Source organism: Elephas maximus, chromosome 15, assembly GCF_024166365.1.
Source record: "Elephas maximus indicus isolate mEleMax1 chromosome 15, mEleMax1 primary haplotype, whole genome shotgun sequence".
Classification (NCBI taxonomy): domain Eukaryota; kingdom Metazoa; phylum Chordata; class Mammalia; order Proboscidea; family Elephantidae; genus Elephas; species Elephas maximus.
In genome coordinates, this window is record NC_064833.1 from 67,614,741 (window position 1) to 67,620,980 (window position 6,240).

The window sequence follows — 6,240 nt, forward strand, 5'->3', positions numbered from 1 at the left end:
ATAAGGGCTAGGCTGCAGGCCAAGGGCTTCCATTTGGACACTTTCCCTAGGCCCTGTAACATAAGGGGTGGGCCTCGCCACAGGTCCTTGGAAAAACATTAAGGAAATATTTGTTGCATACTCTTGTGGTGGAATTAAATGCCTCTTTGTCAAATGGACATAGCCTCCCCTTCAGGCAATGGACTCTGTGTCTGAGAATTGGTTTAGATCTGGAGACTGAGTGAAGGATCATAATTTTTTATTACAACAGCTGTTATCACTCTTCTGCTCATCAGCTCTCAATTTTCCTCTAGTTATACAACTGATCTATGAGCCATCAAAGCAGATTCTTGTGGGTCATGGTACCCTCACTGTGACTCCAGCTTTGCTCCTTATTTTGGTAATTAGGCATACCTGTCCTTTCTCATTTAAATGCCACCACCCAGCCTCTGCTATTTAGAATCCTTTGCAATTGAGATTAATTGATGCCATTGATACTGGTTTGATGGCATTATCTTCTACTGTCAACCCTGGTCAGTCAAAGACTCCCATGACTGAACTTCTCAAACATTCTGGTGTTTCTGTCGCCAGTATTGCCCTTTGACTCAGACAAGGAGTTGGGATTCCATACCCTGGTGGGGGAGGCTGCATTTTAGGCTACTTTCCCCAAAATATCATAAGTCTACTTCAGGTGCTTGAGACTGGCCAGGACCAGCATGCCATCTAAGCAGAGAACTCCAATCTTGAATCATGACCCAAATGGGCCCTGTCCCAGTTTGGGGTACTTTCCAATGCTCTAACCTACATGTGGAGTCAACTAGACGCCCTGAGCAACTACAGAATTTACACCTATGGGGCTGTCTTGAGTTTCAGGGTCAGGACCCAGTTCCAGAAGACTGGCCTGGTATACAAATCACTCCCATTGAGCAGTGCAGTATTTCTTTCACAGGATTACATGAGATTAGTGCACCAGAATACTGCTGGCACACTGATTTGGGGTGACTCTCACCTCATACATGCACAGGTTCAGGACTCTGGAGCAGTGACAGCCATCCTTGGTTTTGAGCCACGTGTGTGAGCCCATGGATTCTTTCACACAACATAATGATTTTGAGATTCATCTATATTATTGTGTTATTGATAACTGATACTTTATTATTGCTGAATAGTATTCGATTGTATGAATAGAGCACACTTCGTTTATATGTTCATCTATGATGTATATTCCCCACGTGTCTGTCAGTTTGTTGTACTGTGGGAGCTTCCATGTTGCTGTGATTCTGGAAACTAAGCCACTGGAAATCAGATACCAGCAGGGTCACCCATGGTGGACAGGTTTCAGCTGAGCTTCCAGACTAAGAGACACTAGGAAGAAGGACCTGGCAGTCTACTTCTGAAAAGATTTAGCCAGTGAAAACCTTATGAATAGCAGCAGAACATTGTCTCATATAGTACCTGATCTCTAAAATCTACATGATACTGCAAAAACTCAACTACAAAAAGACAAATAACCCAATTAAAAAATGGGCAAAAGATATGAATAGACACTTCACTAAAGAAGACATTCACATAGCTAACAGATCCATGAAGAAATGCTCACAATCATTAGCCATTTGAGAAATGCAAATCAAAACTACAATGAGATTCCATCTGACTCCAAGAAGGCCGGCATTAATCCAAAAAACACAAAATAATAAATGTTGGAGAGATTGCAGAGAGACTGGAACACTTATACACTGCTGGTGGGAATGTAAAATGGTACAACCACTTTGGAAATCCATTTGGTGCTTACTTAAAAAGCTAGAAATAGAACTACCATACGTTCCAGCAATCCCACTCCTTGGAATATATCCTAGAGAAATAAAAGCCTTTACACGAACAGGTATATGCACACCCATGTTCATTGCAGCACTGTTTACAATAGCAAAAAGATGGAAGAAACCAAGGTGCCCAACAACAGATGAATGGATAAACAAATTATGGTATAGTCACATAATGGAACACTATGCAACAAAAAAGAACAGTGATGAATCTGTGAAACATTTCATAATATGGAGGAATCTGGATGGCATTATGTTGAGTGATATTAGTTGCAAAAGGACAAATATTGTGTAAGACCACTATTATAATAACTGGGGAAATAATTTAAACAAAGAAGAAAATATTCTTTGATGGTTATGAGAGGGGGAAGGGAGGGAGGGAGGGATAGGAAAAACTGAAAAAAAAATTTTTTTTTTTTAACTGGGGAAATAATTTAAACAAAGAAGAAAATATTCTTTGACGGTTATGAGAGGGGGAAGGGAGGGAGGGAGGGATAGGAGTATTCACTAATTAGTAGATAAGAAGTACTTTAGGTGAAGCGAAAGACAACAAACAATACAGGAGAGGTCAGCACAACCGGACTGGACCAAAAGTAAAGAAGTTTCCGGAATAAACTGAATGCTTCAAAGGCCAGTGTAGCAGGGGCGGGGGTTTGGGGACCATGGTTTCAGGGGACATCTAAGTCAATTGGCATAATAAAATCTATTAAGAAAACATTCTGCATCCCACTTTGGACAGTGGCGTCTGGGGTCTTAAACGCTAGCAAGCAGCCATTTACAATGCATCAATTGGTCTCAACCCACCTGGAGCAAAGGAGAACAAGAGACAGAAAGGGCCACATAAATCAGAGACTACATCAGCCTGAGACCAGAAGAACTAGATGACACCTGGCTACAACCAATGACTGCCCTGACAGGGAACACAACAGAGACCCCTGGAGGAGCAGGAGAGCAGTGGGATGCAGACCCCAACTTCCCATAAAAAGACCAGACTTAATGGTCTGACTGAGACTAGAAGGACCCCGGTGGTCATGGCCCCCAGACCTTCTGTTAGCCCAAGTCAGGAACTATTCCCAAAGCCAATTCTTCAGACAGGGATATATCTGGACAATGGGATAGAAAAAGATGCTGAATGAGCTTCTTGGATCAAGTAGACACTTGAGACTATGTTGGCACCTCCTATCTGAAGGGGAGATGAGAGGGCAGAGGGGGTCAGAAGCTGGCGGAATGGACATGGAAAGAGAGAGTGCAGGGAAGAAGCAGTCTGTCTCATTGGGGGAGAGCAATTAGGACTATATAGCAAGGAGCATATAAATTTTTGCATGAGAGACTGACTTGATTTGTAAACTTTCACTTAAAGCACAAAAAATTTTAAAAAAAAGATGGAAGAAATACGCAGTCACTGTAGCAACAAGAATTGATTGAAGTTCAATCATTTCATGAGTCAGCATATGATCAAGAACTAATGGTATTGAAGGAAGAAGTCCAAGCTGCACTAAAGGCATTGGAGAAAAACAGGGCTCCAGGAATTGATGGAATACCAATTGTTTCAACAAACGGATGCAGCACAGGAGGTGTTCACTTACCTATGCCAAGAAATTTGGAAGACAGCTACCTGGCTAACCAACTGGAAGAGGTCCATATTTGCACCCACTCCAAAAGAAGGTGATCCAACAGAATGAGGAAAATATCAAACAATATCATTAATATCTCATGCAAGTAAAATTTTGCTGAAGATACTTCAAAAGCAGTTGTAGCAGTACATCAACAGGGAACAGCCAGAAATTAAAGCCAGATTCAGAAGTGGATGTGGAATGAGGGATATAATTGCTGATGTCAGATGGATCCTGGCTAAAAGCAGAGAATACCAGAAAGATGTTTACCTGTGTTTTATTCACTATGCTAAGACATTCAACTGTGTGGAGCATAACGAATTATGGATAACATTGCAAAGAACGGGAATTCCAGAACACTTAATTATGCTTACGAGAAACCTGTACATAGACCAAGAGGCATATGTTAGAACAGAACAAGATGATACTGTGTGGTTTAAAACCAGGGAAGTTGTCTGTAAGGGTTGTATCGTTTCACCATACTTATTCAATCTGTATGCTGAGCAAAAAATCCAAGAAGCTACACTACATGAAGAAGAACGTGGCATCAGGATTGGAGGAAGACTCATTAACAACCTGAAATATGCAGATGACACAACCTTGCTTGCTGAAAGTGAGGAGGACTTGAAGCACTTACTGATGAAGATGATCAAAGACTGCAGCCTTCAGTATGGAGTACACCTCAACATAAAGAAAACAAAACTCCTCACAACTGGACCAATAAGCAATATCATGATAAACAGAGAAAATATCAAAGCGGCCAAGGTTTCCATTTTATTGGATCCATGGTCAATGCCCATGGAAGCAACAGTTAAAAATCAGATGACATATTGTATTAGGCAAATCTGCTGCAAAAGACCTCTTTAAAGTGATGAAAAGCAAAGATGTCACTTTGAGGACTAAGGTGTACCTGACCCAAGCTGTGGTATTTTTCAATTGCCTCATGTGCATGGACAATGAATAAGGAAATCTGAAGAACTGATGCCTTTGAATTACGATGTTGCTGAAGAATACTGAATATACCATGGACTTCCAGAAGAACGTCTTGGAAGAAGTACAGCCAGAATGCTCCTTAGAAGAGAGGATGGCGAGACTTCGTCTCACAAACTTTGGACGTGTTATCAGGAGGGACCAGTCCCTGGAGAAGGACATCATGCTTGGTAAGGTACAGGGCTAGAGAAAAAGAGGAAGACCCTCAATGAGATGGATTGACACAGTGGCTGCAACAATAGGCTTAAACACAGCAATAACTGTGAGGAGGGCACAGGACCAGGCGGTGTTTTATTCTGTTGTACACGGGGTTGCTAAGAGTTGGAACCAACTCAACAGCACCTCTTTGCACGTCATTATCATACTTTATCTTCTCGAGCCACCCTTTGAAATCTTCTGTTCAGTTCTTTTACTTCATCATTTCTACTTTTGCTTTAGCTACTCAATGTCCATGAGCAAGTTTCAGAGTCTCCTCTGACATCTATCTTGGTCTTTTCTTTCTTTCCTGTCTTTTCAATGACCTCTCGCTTTCTTCATGTATGATGTCCTTGATATCATTCTACAACTCGCCTGGTCTTCGGTCACTAGTGTCCAATGCATCAAATCTATTCTTCAGATGGTCTCTAAATTCAGGTGGGATATACTCAAGGTCATATTTTGGCTCTCCTGGGCTTGCTCTGATTTTCTTCAGTTTCGGCTTGAACTTGCATGTGCACAATTGATGGTCTGTTCCACAGTCTGCCCCGGCCTTGTTCTGACTGATGACATTGATATTTTCCATCATCTCTTTCCACAGATGTAGTCAATTTGACTCCTGTGTGTTCCCTCTGGTGAGGTCCATGTGTGTAGTTGCTGTTTATGTTGGTGAAAGAGGTTATTTGCAATGAAGAAGTCACTGGTCTTACAAAATTCTACCATTCGATCTCCAGCATTGTTTCTATCACCACGGCCATATTTTCCAACTACTGATCCTTCTTTGTTTCCAACTTTCGTAATCCAATCACCAGTAATTATCATAATAATATGTGCAAAGAGCTGGGGATAGAAAACCAAAAGGGAAGGACAAGCTTGGCGTTCCTCAAGCTGAAAGAACTGAAGAAAAAATTCAAGCCTCAAGTTGCAACAGTGAAGGATTCTGTGGGGAAGATATTAAACGACACAGGAAGCATCAAAAGAAGGTAGAAGGAATATACAGAGTCATTATACCAAAAACAATTAGTTCATGTTCAGCCATCTCAAGAGGTGGCATATGATCAGGAACTAATGGTACTGAACGAAGAAGTCCAAGCTGCTCTGAAGGCACTGGTGAAAAACAAGGCTCCAGGATTTGATGGAATATCAATTGAGATGTTTCAACAAACGGATGCAGCACTGGAGGTGCTCACTCGTCTATGCCAAGAAATATGGAAGACAGCTTCCTGGCCAACTGACTGGAAAAGATCCATATTTATGCCTATTCCCAAGAAAGGTGATCCAACCGAATGTGGAAATTATAGAACAATGTCCTTAATACTACACACAAGCAAAATTTTGCTGAAGATCATTCAAAAACGGCTGCAGCAGTATATCAACAGGGAACTGCCAGAAATTCAGGCCAGTTTCAGAAGAGGATGTGGAACCAGGGATATCATTGCTGATATCAGATGGATCCTGGCTGAAAGTAGAGAATACCAGAAGGATGTTTACCTGTGTTTTATTGACTATGCAAAGACATTCGACTGTGTGGATCATAACAAATTATGGATAACATTGGGAAGAATGGGAATTCCAGAACACTTAATTGTGCTCATGAGGAATCTTTACATAGATCAAGAGGCAATTGTTTGGACCGAACAAGG